The following is a 14,364-nucleotide window of genomic DNA, read 5'->3' on the forward strand; positions in this document are numbered from 1 at the left end:
GGTCATCTGAATCACAGTCTTTACCAATTGAGCTAAGGCTAACTAAGCCATTCATGAGTTTTCGGTCTCAGCTTGCTAAATTTGCAAAAACTGCTATCCAGCTGGGGTACGCCGGTTAAATTGTTCTTGCCAGAAATTTCCATTTGATCTTGCGCAATATTTGCATTAATGAATTATAAATAATTAATAAAGATAATTATAGATAATTAATTTTATGAAATAGCAAAATAGGGTTGAAGCAGAGGCATTTACATTAATTTTTGCATTTTAAATCATGGTTGTGTATTATAGCAAGTATGAATATTTGAAGTAGGTTTTATATGCATATATATAGGAAGTAGATAACATGAGAACAGCATTATAATGACAGAGGTTTTAATTGTTTTATACTTGTTTTGACGATGTTAAACCATTTAGTTACATTAGCCAGCGCTATAAACAACTTGTTGCATCATTTATGAATGATGGGAATATTAGGAAAGAATTTAATTGTTTATTGAATTTTTGAAAAATAAAAATACTACATAATGTTATTAGTGTAAAAAAGTTGACTTGTTATTTCATGTAGTTTAAATTGGATAAAAAAGGGTTTGTTTTTCTTCTTGTAATATCATTTGAATGATTTTATTAGTTTTGAGTAATTTTAGGTTTCTTAATTGTTAACACTGTAATGTTCTTATCTTAAGGTGTGTGCTGTAATTATATTTTCTTTATGGCCTCTAATGAGAACATAATATGTTTATTGTAACTAATTTGCAATATCTGTTTTCTGTATAGTGTCACATATTTTTCTTAAGTTCCAAATTCTCACTGACATTTAACAGGTCATCATACTCATAGTGACTTTTATTGGGAGGGAGATCTCTGCTGTGTGTGCCTTAATGCATAAGTGGATGCACAAGCAGCTTTTATAAGTAGGACTATGACAACATTTAGAATCTGATGCAATACAATTTTAACATTTGAATGAGAGTTGTCTCATTAAAATTTACCTTTGGCTTTCACTGCTGTATGTTCAAATCCCGCCCCCCCCCCTAAATCTTATGCAGTGCACTGGAGTTCATGTAATATTAAAGAACATTATACAACTTTCATTGGATATACAGTAGAATGTGAGCTAAAAATTAAAATGCTAAACATGTGTAAAATACATTCCATTTTTTTATCATAATTAAGAAAATCTTTTATATGTTGATATTCAGTAGTCTCATTAAAGACCTCAAAGGTTAGAGCCTATTTCAAGGTTCACATCATTTCTTTGTTAACCTTTGCCAATTAATTACCCTATAACCTTTCATAATAAAGCTTTTTTTTCACCAAAGAGAGAAAGTTTTATAAAGAAGAAAGTGATATTGTCAACAAATTTTTGTCAATTATCAACTAGGAAACTAGCAATCCATCATAATATTGATAGAGATCTAGGCAGTTACAAACATTTTATGTTTTCAAACGTATAACTAGTATAACGTTGATTTTTTTATATATATAAAATGAATGGTATAGAAATTGTAATCAGTTTTAGATCAAATGTTATGGCTTGTAGATGAGATGGTATCACAAAGATATCAATGATTTCTTTCATGCTAGTACAGTTTGAAGAATTCTCATTTTATAAAGATTATTAGATATGCATCGAGTGACGACAGCCATTTCATTAATTCATGTACCCTTGTGATGGCTTGCACATAATTATTACAAAAGTTTTATTTTGTAAATTTTCTTCCTTTAGTTCTACTCTTTAATTTTTGCTCATTTTTTCCCTAAATTTATTTTTCTTATTTATTTATTTTTTATCTGTTTGAAATTTTGAAATGAGTAACCTTACATAATCATCAAGCGATTTAAAGTTTGACTTTTATAGTCTCTATAATGAGTATATAAGTATAGAATGTCATTATACTTCAGACTGATTTTAATAGGAACAAATGAGCATTAAGTGAAAAAATGAAGAAAAATTCAACATAAGTGAATAACTGTTGTTTAAGTGTGCATTAAATTTTGGGAAAAAGAAGTTTTGCTCTAAACTCAAAAGACAAATTTATGTTTAATACCTGCTTAATTGATTTAAAGAGTTTTAAATGTTTTTTCTTAAATCTTGTTGTTTTTTTGTTCGCAATAAAAATTTTAAGTTTAATCATCTGCATATGTATTTAAAGGTTTTATAATTTAATTTTATTGCTTATAAGATGAAGTTCAGTTTTGATTATGATGTTATAATATTTTTCACCTCTTGGAGGTGAATTCCAGAGTATAATCATGGCACCCATTTTATTGCCTGTAATTGTAACTAAATTCTAGTTCACAATGCATGTGTGGATTTTACTAGGTCTTCAATTAACTTTGAAAATGTATATTATGATAAAAAACATGAGGGATATTTACTAATTTAAATGGCATCATGTTATTTCATGGTTTTTATTAGCTCGACTTTTCTATGAAAAGGGGAGCTATCCTACTCGCCCCGGCGTCGGCGTCGGCGTTAGCGTTGGCGTCACACCTTGGTTAAGTTTTTCGTACCACCCCACTTTATTTCAGAAGTATTACAAGTATGGCTTTGAAACTTACCATACTTGTTCACCATCATAACCTCCATCTACAGACAAGAGTACATAACTCTGTCAAGGTTTTTGACAGAATTATGGCCCTTTTTTGACTTAGAAAGTGTATTGAGCTTGGTTAAGTTTTTTGTACCACCTCACTTTATTTCAAAACCATTGGAGGTATTGCTTTGAAACTGACCATACTTGTTTACCATCACGACCTTCATCAACAGACAAGAGGACATAACTCTGTCAAGGTTTTTGACAGAATTATGCCCTTTTTTGACTTAGAAAATACATTGAATATGGGTAAAATCCACTTATTGCCTTAACCCTTTGAGATATTGCTTTGAAACTTTTAATGCTATTTCACATCATTACCCCCATCTGTACGCAAGAGAAGGTAACTCTGTCAAGGATTTGTTTTAAAAATTAAAGCCTTTTATCGACTTAGAATCTTGGTTAAGTTTTTTAGTACCAGTCCACTTTTTGACTGAACTGTTTGAGATATTAAATTTGAAAGTTGGAATACTTGTTTACCATCATGGTCCCAAAACATGGGCAGGAGAAGGTAATTCTGTTAAGGATTTTATTTGAATTATGGCCCTTTTTGACTTAGAAACTCAGTTAAGATTTTCATTCTTGTCCACTTGTTGACTTAACCATTTGAGATATTACTTTGGAAGTTGGAGTTCTTATGTGCCATCATGAGACCTATCTGTAAGCAAGAGAAGATAACTCTGTGAAAATGTTTCTTGATTTGTACTTAGAAATTCCTAGTTAAAGTCTTGTGTGCCCTTAACTGTCAAAGTTTTGTTTTATAGGCAAGCACTAAAAAAGTCGAGCGCGCTGTCCTTCTGACAGCTCTTGTTTGTTGATGAAATGAAAACTGTGTTTATTATTTGTTTATTTTTTTATCATGAAATGTCATCAAATGTGATGTATAAAACTACACTTTTATTGTAATTTTAAGAGATTTGAATGTGTTACATGATAATTATACTCTTATAATATTCAAGTGAATTTATTCAGTATATATTATGATCATAAATATTATCTTGGTATTGATGAAAGAAAAAAGACATTGATGTTTCTTGAAATATTTTTATGAATATGTGCTTTAGGGTGTTTATTTTAGAACTGTTCTGAAGAATCAATATATGAGCCGCGCTATGACAAAACCAACATAATGCGTTTGCAACCAGCATGGATCCAGACCAGCCTGCGCACCTCAGCAGAGCAGTCAGATCAGGATCCATGCTGTTCCCTATCAGTTTATCTACATGTAATAGGGTTTGTAAGCAAACAGCATGGATCCTGATTAGACTGCACGGATGCCATGTAGGACAGAAGAAGGGGGACAATACGACATGTAAAATATGTCATCTATTTGTCTTCCCTTTGTGCTTTTCGTTTTCCATTTTTGAGGCACGACATGGCGTAAATCAGCCACCATACATTAATTTTGAATACTAGAACACAGTGATTTTACCACTGTATAGGAAGTTAGTTTATACGGACATATTATTAGTATTATATTTCATTTAAAATCATTTAATATAAATTACAGGTTGAAGTTGTGATAAATGCATCTGCAGAAATAAAAAGTGAAAGGATTAAAGAGAAATTAAAGCTATAGGTAATTTTTACTTTACATTACATATTGATAGTTTAATTAAAACAACATTAAGGAAAAACAGGTGATGTTATACATGATACAATATGTGCATGTAAAATTTATGTTATTATTATTCTAACTTAATGTTATGCATTTTTTATGAGTCAGTGGAAGGAAAATTTGCTGTGCACCTGTGCATATTCTATTCTTTGTGAATTGTGAACATTTTATTACATTAATATTGAATTTTTTTTTTCAGTTCAATTTTAGCTCCACCTTTTTTTTTTTTTTTTTTGAGTTATTGTTATGTTGCCGTCCACAAACTTGTACCTGGATCATAACTTTTTTAGTTCTTGGTGTATTGTCTTCATACTTGGCCACAACAACCAATGAGACAAGACCTTTCAGTAGCCCAGCGGTAGCTCTTGTCATGCTTGTTTTTTTTTTGTTTTTTTTTTTTCAGAAATAAACAAATTGTTTACAAATAAATGGTAAATATATGATGGAAATACAGTTCATTCTGTTATAGAAAGAAAAGTGATTGGTGAAGATGTTTTGAACCCTCATTTTTTTCATATGACTGAATTAGAATGGATGTATAAATTTTTATTTTTATTTCACCAAACTTTAGACTTTGTTATTTGATATGATAGTCACATATGTTTCCAAGGTCCAACATTATTGGTGGTATTTCATTGATGAAAAGTATTGTTATATAATGATTAAATCATACTCATTTTGAAATAACTAAGATATTTGATTTGGAGACCATGTTTGGAATTTGTGAATTATTGAATATAATTATTTGATTCATAAAGGGAGGTAATAACAATACAGAATTTCAGTTCATATGCTTTATATTTTGTAGATCCATTAAGCTAACTCTTTTGATACTAGGTTTTATTGTAGGTATCTTTCACCTTGATTAATTTTTATAATGGATCTGTTTGTTTTTTTTGTTTTTTAAATATTATAAAGCTATATCTTATGAAATATTTTTATCAAATTTATCAACAGTAAAATTATGTTGTTTCCATAATCTTATGGTTGATTTTTGAAGAAAGTGTAACATAGAATGTCTCTTTTATTTAACACACAATGACATAGATATTGTATGTTAACATAATAAAATGGTCAGAAACAAAATGTTATGCTGCACCGCAAATGATGTTTTTTTAAAGCAATATACTTCAATGTTTTTTCATACAAGCATTTTGGAAGACTTTGATTTTAAAATTCAAACTATAATTGTGGCAGCAGATATATATCTTACACACATTACATTATTGTCCATTACTGATTTAACAACAACAAATGAAGGCTCATTATTAAAAATGAAGACTAAGAATTAAAATGAAGGCTCAAAGTGTAGTATTTCCTAGTAATTGAGTATTTCAGTTCAGAAATTATCCTGTGACTGACATTTAGACCAATGGTAAAACAGGAACTTCATTAAACCATCCTAATAACATGAGATACGCATTTTGCATGTTATTCATGCATCAGTTATTCATACAAATACCTGTTAAAATAAATATACCAGGATAGCTATATCTACATTATTCATAGAATCATACTATAAAAACCAATATTACATTAATACTGTTTGACGTTGACTAATGATGCACTTTTTGTGCAGTATTTCAGGATGTAGTCGGGTATGTTCACCGTGTAATTAATTGGTATTTCAACACTCCCCGCATAATTAATCAGAAATTCTATGCGGGTGCATTCTCAGTACTGAATTTATGGGAAAGATTATAAAATGATAATCTGTAAAGTGCAGGTAGACATACAATGTTTGTATACTAAACAAAATTGATATATAGAAAAACATTTTATTCAGTTTCACAATAATAATGACATCTTAGGCAATACTGTTTCATCCTGTTTCTTAGGCTTAGCAAGTTACAGCTTTTGTGTTACTGAAACCTTATAGTCATGCTGTTAAATGTCTAACGTCAGTCAGCCTGTACTGTAACAGGGAAGAAGAAAAAAAGTCCAGCAAAAATACATTGTTTATGTCATTTTAGTGAAGAAATGTGATAGAAATTGTATGTTTTATATTTTAGATATAAAGAGAAGTTTGTTTGTACAAGGATATAGCCATCACAAGCAGGAACAAGATGTAAGTTTCTGGTTTTTTGCTACTTTATTTTGTTGCCGTGAAAAATGTGCAAACCTCGTAGGCTTGCTTCGTCTGCCAGTATTTTCTACTAAGTGGTTAAAAAACATATAATAGATAAGCTTTGAGTGGGCTAAATAAATGAAGCCTTATTCTAATATTTTATCTATTATTGTTGTAAGTAAGATTGACTTGTTGAAGAACAACCTGTTGGTCTCGTGACAGTAGAAGGACTTCTTGCTCCGCCTGATGGTGCTGTATTGCTCCAAAGAATTACCTTTCTGAGTGGATTGTGTTTGGTGCTGTACTTCTTTGAAGTAATGCTCTTCCTTTGATTTTGCAATTGCCCATTGTTGCATTAAGGGCTTTCAATGTCTTAATCATGTGAGGCGCATGTATTTAAGAGCAGCTAAGAGTGTCATAGAATCTAACAGGTGTTGTTAGTTAGAATCTGACTGGTGGTATTCTGATGCATGGTGGCTGATAGGGAGCATTTTATACTGTATGGTTACATGTAGGCTTGATTATGCTTATTTTGCATCATGATTTCAGAAAACTTGACCTTTTAAGGTAGTTTTTGGAATATTTACTATGACCATAATTGGTGGAACTGATGGAAGTACATTAGGATTTTATTTCCTTCATTAAAATTTAGGATTTTTATTATTTAGTAACTACACAATTAATTCAACAACTTTTATTTTTAATACATTTATTTGAAATAAAAACAACCCAAAAAAAACAATCCAAACATTTATAAAATTTTGTCTTCCATTTATTTAACATGAACAAATTAAAAGCAATAAGACAAATGGAATCTGTAGAGAATAAATTGATTTTATTATTAGTAGAAAACTTTCTTAATGGCTTCTTAAATTAATTGATTTTATTATTAGAAGAAAAATTTCTTAATGGATTCTTAAATGCTTTCCTCCGCCAAAGACTACTTCTTACGAAAAGAAAAAAAAACAACACACACACAAAACAAAATAAAAAACAGCAAGGACAACAAAATCAGCGGAATTGTTTAAACAATTTGTGAAAGTTGGTTAATGAGACAAGAGTACATGTCATACATTGATACAGCGGTTATAGATTGAAGCTTGATCTATGATTGTAAAACATATCAATTTTAAGATTTTAACAAGATATGAAATTCCATACGAAAGGGAAGTTACAAGTAAATTTAGACTTCCCATAGAGTTTTATGACTACATATTGTAGATTGAAAGCTGATTAAATAAAAAGTTATAGACATAGAATAAGTACTGGAGCCTTTATGGTGTGAAGGTTAAAGTTTTATGGGGATATGGATTTGATTTTACTTTTTGATAAAGATTTTAAATGCCTAATCTGTAATTGAAACATATATCATGTTTTGGATATTATCAGAAAAATATATTCTTTTTAAATCTGCTTATACTTGTTGTACATTTAAGTTGTTATAAATATGAAATGATGCATTGAGGCAAATGGAGAAGTGGAGAAAGACTGGAAAGAGTTGATGTGGGAGAGAAAATTGGTACTGAAATAGTTACTAAGGTTGGGCCAATGGAGAAATATAAATTAGTAAAAAATCAGAGGATTTTAAGTGTTAAAAGTATTGTAAAAATGACAACAATGCATAGAAGAAAAATACTTCAATGTGTGCTTAATTGTTACCTTGACTCTTTTTTAAAAAAAACAAAACAAAAAAAAACGTAGAGGTATTGTTACAGTCATGTCAGTGTTGATGTTGCCTTTGCCGTCTGCAAACTTTAACCTTGATCATAACTTTTAAAGTTCTTGGTGTATTGTCTTTATACTTGGTTACAATATCCCTTAGGGCAAGATGTTCAAATAGACCATACTAACGTTGACCTTCAGTCATAAATGACCTTGACTTTCAAGGTCAAATGTCTAAATTTTTAGTTTAAACCGATTATTTGTTTGGTTTTAGAAAAAGTAAAAAAGTTGAGCGTTGCCCCCGTCTGGCGGTAGCTCTTGTTTTAATGAACAATGCAAGGAAGAATAATACTCCAATTTGTGTATAATTGTTTTAATGAGCAATGCATGGAAGAAAAATAGTGAATTTATGTTCTAACATTTTCTCGCCCACTTTTATAGTGATTCAATTGATGAAAAAAATATATGAAAACAAATTGAGATTTATTTCATGAAGTTTCATGCCAGAACTGAGATGTTTTGTTCACTTTTAGCATAACCTGGGCTCATTAGCTTTTTTCACAGACCAATTAAAATACATAATGATGAAGGATGTTATTTGGCAAGGTATTGGTTTGGAAGTGGCTCTCTTAAGTATTTTACTTTTGCATTCCAGAAGTTATAAATCATTAGCTAGGAAAAAAAACATTGCAGCAAACTGCTGAAATTGGTATTTTTTTATTTTACATAAAACTTTTAAGTCTTTTAACTATTGTGCTCAATATATACATAAGACATTGTCCTTTCTCCAGTAGTGTTGTACCTGGAAAGTCGCCATTATAATCTACACTGTATTGGTGCAATTTAAAGTCCAACCAAATAAAAAAGACATTGTCCTCAAGGCAAAAGCAATAACATCATAATAATAATCGTGTGGAAACGCCAGTTCAGATCTATGTATACTTTTTAATTGTAAGACAAATTGCAGAAGCTATGGAGAACATGGGTAGGAGGGGGGATGTGGGGATGGAAAGAGCTCAGTGATGTCTTTGATATAAGGTAACAATTGTCTCAAGTGACTGCCATTTCCAACCCCCACAACTTTTCATATTGAATTTACATTGAATGCAATTAAATTGAATCTGTTACATTATCAAACTGAACAAATGAAGAGAGAATGATTATATTGTTAATGCATAAAATATAAAACTAACATTTAAAGTGAAACAGAAAATTGTTGAAATACTACTAATTTGATCAAAATCTACTGTTTTAGAATGTAGGTGTGAATGTAGACCTTCAGAAGATAAGATTGGTTTAGAGAATACATCATAATTAACAAGTAATTGTGAAAAGTCACAGTTGAGGTGCTGTTTTTTTGGTGAATTGCCACCCATTTATATTGTCAATCTCCATGTATAACTAAACTACTGAGAGAGCTACTGTCTACATTCTCTTGACATAGTAATAAAGTATATAGGTAGACAACATCTTGTATTTTAATAATGTGTGAACATAGTATATACTAGCATAGCTGTGAAGTATCAAATAGACTTTACCTCAAAGGCTTGGTCCTGTATGCATTTATGTTTCATTTAAAAAGACCTATGCCAAGGGTATGTATTGATATATATGTTTGTTTATCTTTACTGGATATATACAATATTGTAGGATATATCATATAGAGATGAGAAGAATGTGATGATTGTATCTGATATATGATAGGTATGATTGTTATTGTTTTGTTTCTTTGCTTCAAACCTGTTGATATGATATGATTGACTTACAGAGTTTGATAACACATATTTTCTAATGAGATAATTGTCTTTTTTCGGTCCTAACAATTGAAGTTTTCAGACAATTATTGCAGATATTGTAATGGTTTTTAAAAAGATGAGAGATTTTTAAGATAAGTTTGAGATTTTTAAGATATTTTAGTTTGCCAAAAATAAAAAATAAATGAATTTTACATTGCTGAACAGCTGTTAAATTGCATGAACTGTTATTATGTGGGTGGGGGAATGTAGAATCTGTAATTAGAAAGTAAATTAAGCTGTTGGAGGAAGTCATGAATCAGTGAAAGTCACCATGTTCTGCAATCTAAATGTGCTCCGGTCAATTAGTCAGTGATATATCCGAGTGGATTATGCAAAATATTCCCTAATAATAATATCATGGTCATCCTCAAACAATATCTTGTTAATTATATCTACAGTACATAGTTTAATATCAAACCTAAGTATGTAAGGAAAAGTGAAAATGTAACTCCCTTTTTCAACTTAACAAGATTGAAGGAGGAAGAATCCGTGTAAAAGTCACACAATTATTGTTTGATAAGTACAGTATAACAGAAGCTTATTTAAAGAGAGGTCTAATCTCCTTCAACAACTTCTCTTTCCAGGATTAGCCAGCTGTTTTAACTTTCTGACTTTTTGAGACAGATTAATCGTTCTTATTGATATTACAATGTATATATCTGCAGAATTTGTCTGGCCTCTAAGCTGTTGTTGCAATTGTTTGTTTTTCTGGATGTGGTGGACTAAGATTTCACACATAAAGGTGACATATGACTAAATTCTTAATTTACAATTTAATGCTCAAAAGGAAAATGCAAAGCCTTCATCCCAACAGTATTTTAAAAGAACCACTTGCTGACAGCATGCGTTTATGATAGAGATTTTTGTTGTAAGTTGTACATCAATTTGATTTGACAGCTCTCATACAATAAAAAACTTATATTTTCTTTAAAAAAAAAAAACAACAAAAAAAACACCAGAAATGCCAACACAAAGTGGTAACAGACTCATATCTTGCCTGACAAGTGCAGTGCAAAAAACTTGACAGGTTAATAAATCTATTACTAGAGTTGGTAACTGCTTTAGATTTCCCGTGAATTTCTTGGAAGTTGAAAAAGTTTAACAATTAGGGAAATTAAAGAACAGAACTGTTCATTGTAACATTATCATGTGTGAGCTATCACTCTAATTCAGTCAAGAAGTCAGTTTATGTTTAATACATTGAGTTAAAGCAATTTCCATCCCGGAACCAAAAAGGATTACATATCCATTTTGCCATGAACCAGTTAGAAAGGGTCAGTATAGAGAGTTGGAGGTTGTGTCTTGTAATCTCAAAATTGTGGATTTGATTCCGGGGCTGGCCAACTATAATTACAGATGAGACTTGAAATTGAGGTCCCTTGTATAAGTGCTTAAAAACTTGACATGCTAAAGTACCAGGAGAAGGGTCTGCAATTGGGGCATTTTTCTATCTGTATCTTGCACTATCCTCCAAAAATCTAAAAGATCTATAGTAACTGTTCTTGAGGACTTCCCATATGGGCAACCGGTTGCGAGTATAAAAAGACGCAAATACACGCACCAGAAACCGTCTGGTTAGCTCTAGGTAGAGCGTTGGACTATGAATAAGGCAACTAGGGTTTTATTCCCGGACGGTGCAGGTCACTTTCTTTGTGATTGATCATGAAATCTTTTCTACGGTCATCCGCACTGTACCTCTACTCTGGTATGTACAAAAGTTTCAGTTCCTTGTGAAAGTGGAGGCAACTAATACTGGTAAACTGCTTGACAGCCTGCCCAGGAACGATACTTACAGTGGCTGAACTCTTACAGTGGCTGAACTGCGCTCTGGTAAATTCAGTGTGGCTTTCTGCCGTGATCCGGAGTGAAAACTACCACCACCAGCACATGGACATCTGTTTATTCTGACCTGAAGCTCTTATTAATACCATTGGCTAAAAACTCAAATTTTCATCTTAATTGCAGACCCAAATTTATAATGTACACCAGATAAGAATTAGGTAGCATAATCAATGCTTAATGTACTAAATATGAATATAATTATGCTTTGGCAAATTTTGAATCTTTCAAAAAATACCAGACATCTCTAATTATTTATGAAAATTTCCTAGGTTGCTACTTTCTAAAGTCACTAGGTTAAGGTTAATTAAACTATTCTTTCTCTTTAATTTAAATTGTGATCCTAAATAATATGTGAATTTAATGCCTCTTTTATTGGAGGCGGTTTAGGCTTTAGTTTGTGTCCTCAGGGATTTTCATTTATGACAGTCAGAGCATGAGTTTTTCATACTTATGACCTGAAATAAGTAATGGTTCAGTTGAGTTACTTAAAACACCTTCTGACAACAAATCCAGGGGTAGCAAGTTTGAGCATCCAGTGATCAAGTTAAGTTTCTAACAAGAAAAAGGTGAGTTGAATGGAGTAGTTTCTGCATCAGTTGCTAGTCCTCATATCGTAATTATTTTATATTGTGGACATTTGCCACCAGGACATTTGTTACCTAGCGAAAATGTTTTATCTACTTGGACATTTGCCCTGCAATAATAATGTTATGTATAAATAACACATGCTTTCAGTATGTCTACAGTCAAGTTATACAAAATAGTTATTCCACATAATAAATGAATTTACTGCCTAATCTGGGGCAAGTTGTTGTAGTGGCTAAGAATATTATACATCCTTAACATTACCTATGAAGTGAATCTTTTATTATTTTGTCAGGTCAAAGAAACAATCATTATAAATATAGGAGATATACTAAGATACAAAAGTATACTGCTGTATTATGTTTTAATGCATAATATCAGGGATTTAAAATCAGTATATAGTTTTGAGTAAAATCTTTGTATGGAAACTAAAATGGTAAACAGGTAATTAGTTTTCGTTATGTAATATTATTAAGATACAAATTTATTATTGTCCCTGTTGGTACATGATCATGAAGTATAGAACCATGCCTTAGTTGTTATTTTTGACAGGTATGGTCAGTGGTCAGCCTCGGGGTGCAAAACCTCCTGCCAGCGTCCGACCTGTAATCTCCCTAATTGCTGGACTTGGTGTTTGGTTACATCATCATCCCCCAGGTGACATTTTGTCTCCTTACTTTAATAGGGACCTTTAATGTTTATAGCTGAATTGTAAACTAATTTGTTATTTAACTGGGCTAACAAGGCCAAACATGGCAACTGTTCAGTTTTCTGAAACTATTCGTTTCTTTGTTAGTCCTTAAGTTGTAAAATCATGTATGAATTTGTATTGGATCAGATTAGAAACAAGTTAACAAAACTTTTGGCCCATTGATCCGAGTAAAAGTCCCTCTGAGGTAAGCTCAGTTGAGAATATGTTAAAAAATGGTTTGTGGGTCTTTAATATTTGAGTTTCAGTTACTGCGAGGCACTGCTCATTTTTTTTTTCTTAGATCGAAACAATAATTGAAATATGTATTATTATTACTTTTTATTGGATCAAGTCATATCAAGTTTTTTTCATTACTTTATGTTTAAAAGTCAAGCAGTTTGTTAATGGCAAGGTTAATGGTTCTGCTCAAAGATGCACATGTATGCCTTATTATATAATTATACAGACAGGAAGTTCCCAGATTACTTCAAGTAAAAGCTGGTGTTTAAGTTGCCATCAAATCATAATGTACTCATTTTTATCACAACCCCTCTTCCATCCCCACTCCCCTTCCCAAAGAAGAAAAGAAAAATATGTCTGTTCAGAATGGTGAAACAAAGAATTTTTCATTCTTGGCCTATACTCTGTACTTATGACAGACATAATTAAGCTTAATAGACCACCAATACATGCTTACAGCTACCTTACAGCTAGAATGTTAATTCACTACCCTGAAATAAATGTCACTTTATCAGTTCCATATACCTGCATATAGTTTATATGGTATTTACTTGTGAAGTGTTTTCTTGATAACTGTGACAAATGTATGGTCATTAGTTGGATTAGAGATTAAGTAAATCTCGTGGAATCTAAGGTATCTTTAAGTGTTTGATTTTCTTAACTAATCATAACAGCAGGCTATTCTAGAGGGGTACTTTATACTGTAACATGGTATGTTTATAATGTTTATTTATCAAATGGAAGTGCTTAATATAAACTGTGCCTTACTTGATGATTTAGTATAATCATTTACTAACATTTTAGAAAATACCTTTAGGTTATTTTGGGATTGATTAAGCATAGTGTCAAAAAATGTGTGTGTGGAAGATGTTGTAATGTTGGAATGCACTATCTGGCATCTGATTGGATAAAATTAGCTCAGTGATTTATTGTCTCAGTCGTATGTACATGTTTAATGTAAGATGCTTAAATTAATGCTTGTAGATTTTAGATTTTGATTGAGATTTTATTCAGCTTATAAAATTGTTTTCTAAGATATTTTGCTGATTCAGCATTTTGTGCAATATTTTAAAAATGTCTTTTCTTGGTTTACCGTGATAGATAGAGTGATTTTACAGTAAGTAATTTGACAGCCACACAAGGTTATGAGAGGCATTTCACTTTCATATTAAAATGTCTTTTTCTTTTTTTTTGTCGAAACTCAGTATTTTTGTGTCGCCTCTACGGAGTAGTGGCGACATATAGGGATCACTTCTCCGTCG

At 31.2% G+C, this 14,364-nt stretch overlaps 1 protein-coding gene across 6 annotated transcripts in view; it reads left to right on the plus strand.

The window, feature by feature from the left end:
- The first annotated feature begins 395 nt into the window (after positions 1–395).
- LOC132749337 (semaphorin-2A-like) overlaps positions 396–14,364 on the plus strand; it is a 62,491-nt gene continuing 48,522 nt past the window's right edge. Inside the window, exons 1-3 of one of the 6 annotated variants that reach the window (XM_060739069.1) lie at positions 396–588; positions 4,111–4,179; positions 6,231–6,286. The gene's annotated coding sequence lies outside the window, so the exon portion shown is untranslated. Of the gene's footprint in view, positions 589–4,110; positions 4,180–5,836; positions 5,945–6,230; positions 6,287–9,633; positions 9,653–13,578; positions 13,737–14,364 lie in introns of those variants that run through there. The other 5 variants (XM_060739074.1, XM_060739072.1, XM_060739070.1 and 2 more) reach the window with 5 other exon arrangements.

The sequence above is a fragment of the Ruditapes philippinarum genome, unplaced genomic scaffold (assembly GCF_026571515.1).
Source record: "Ruditapes philippinarum isolate M1 unplaced genomic scaffold, ASM2657151v2 ctg113_1_1_1_1, whole genome shotgun sequence".
NCBI lineage: Eukaryota > Metazoa > Mollusca > Bivalvia > Venerida > Veneridae > Ruditapes > Ruditapes philippinarum.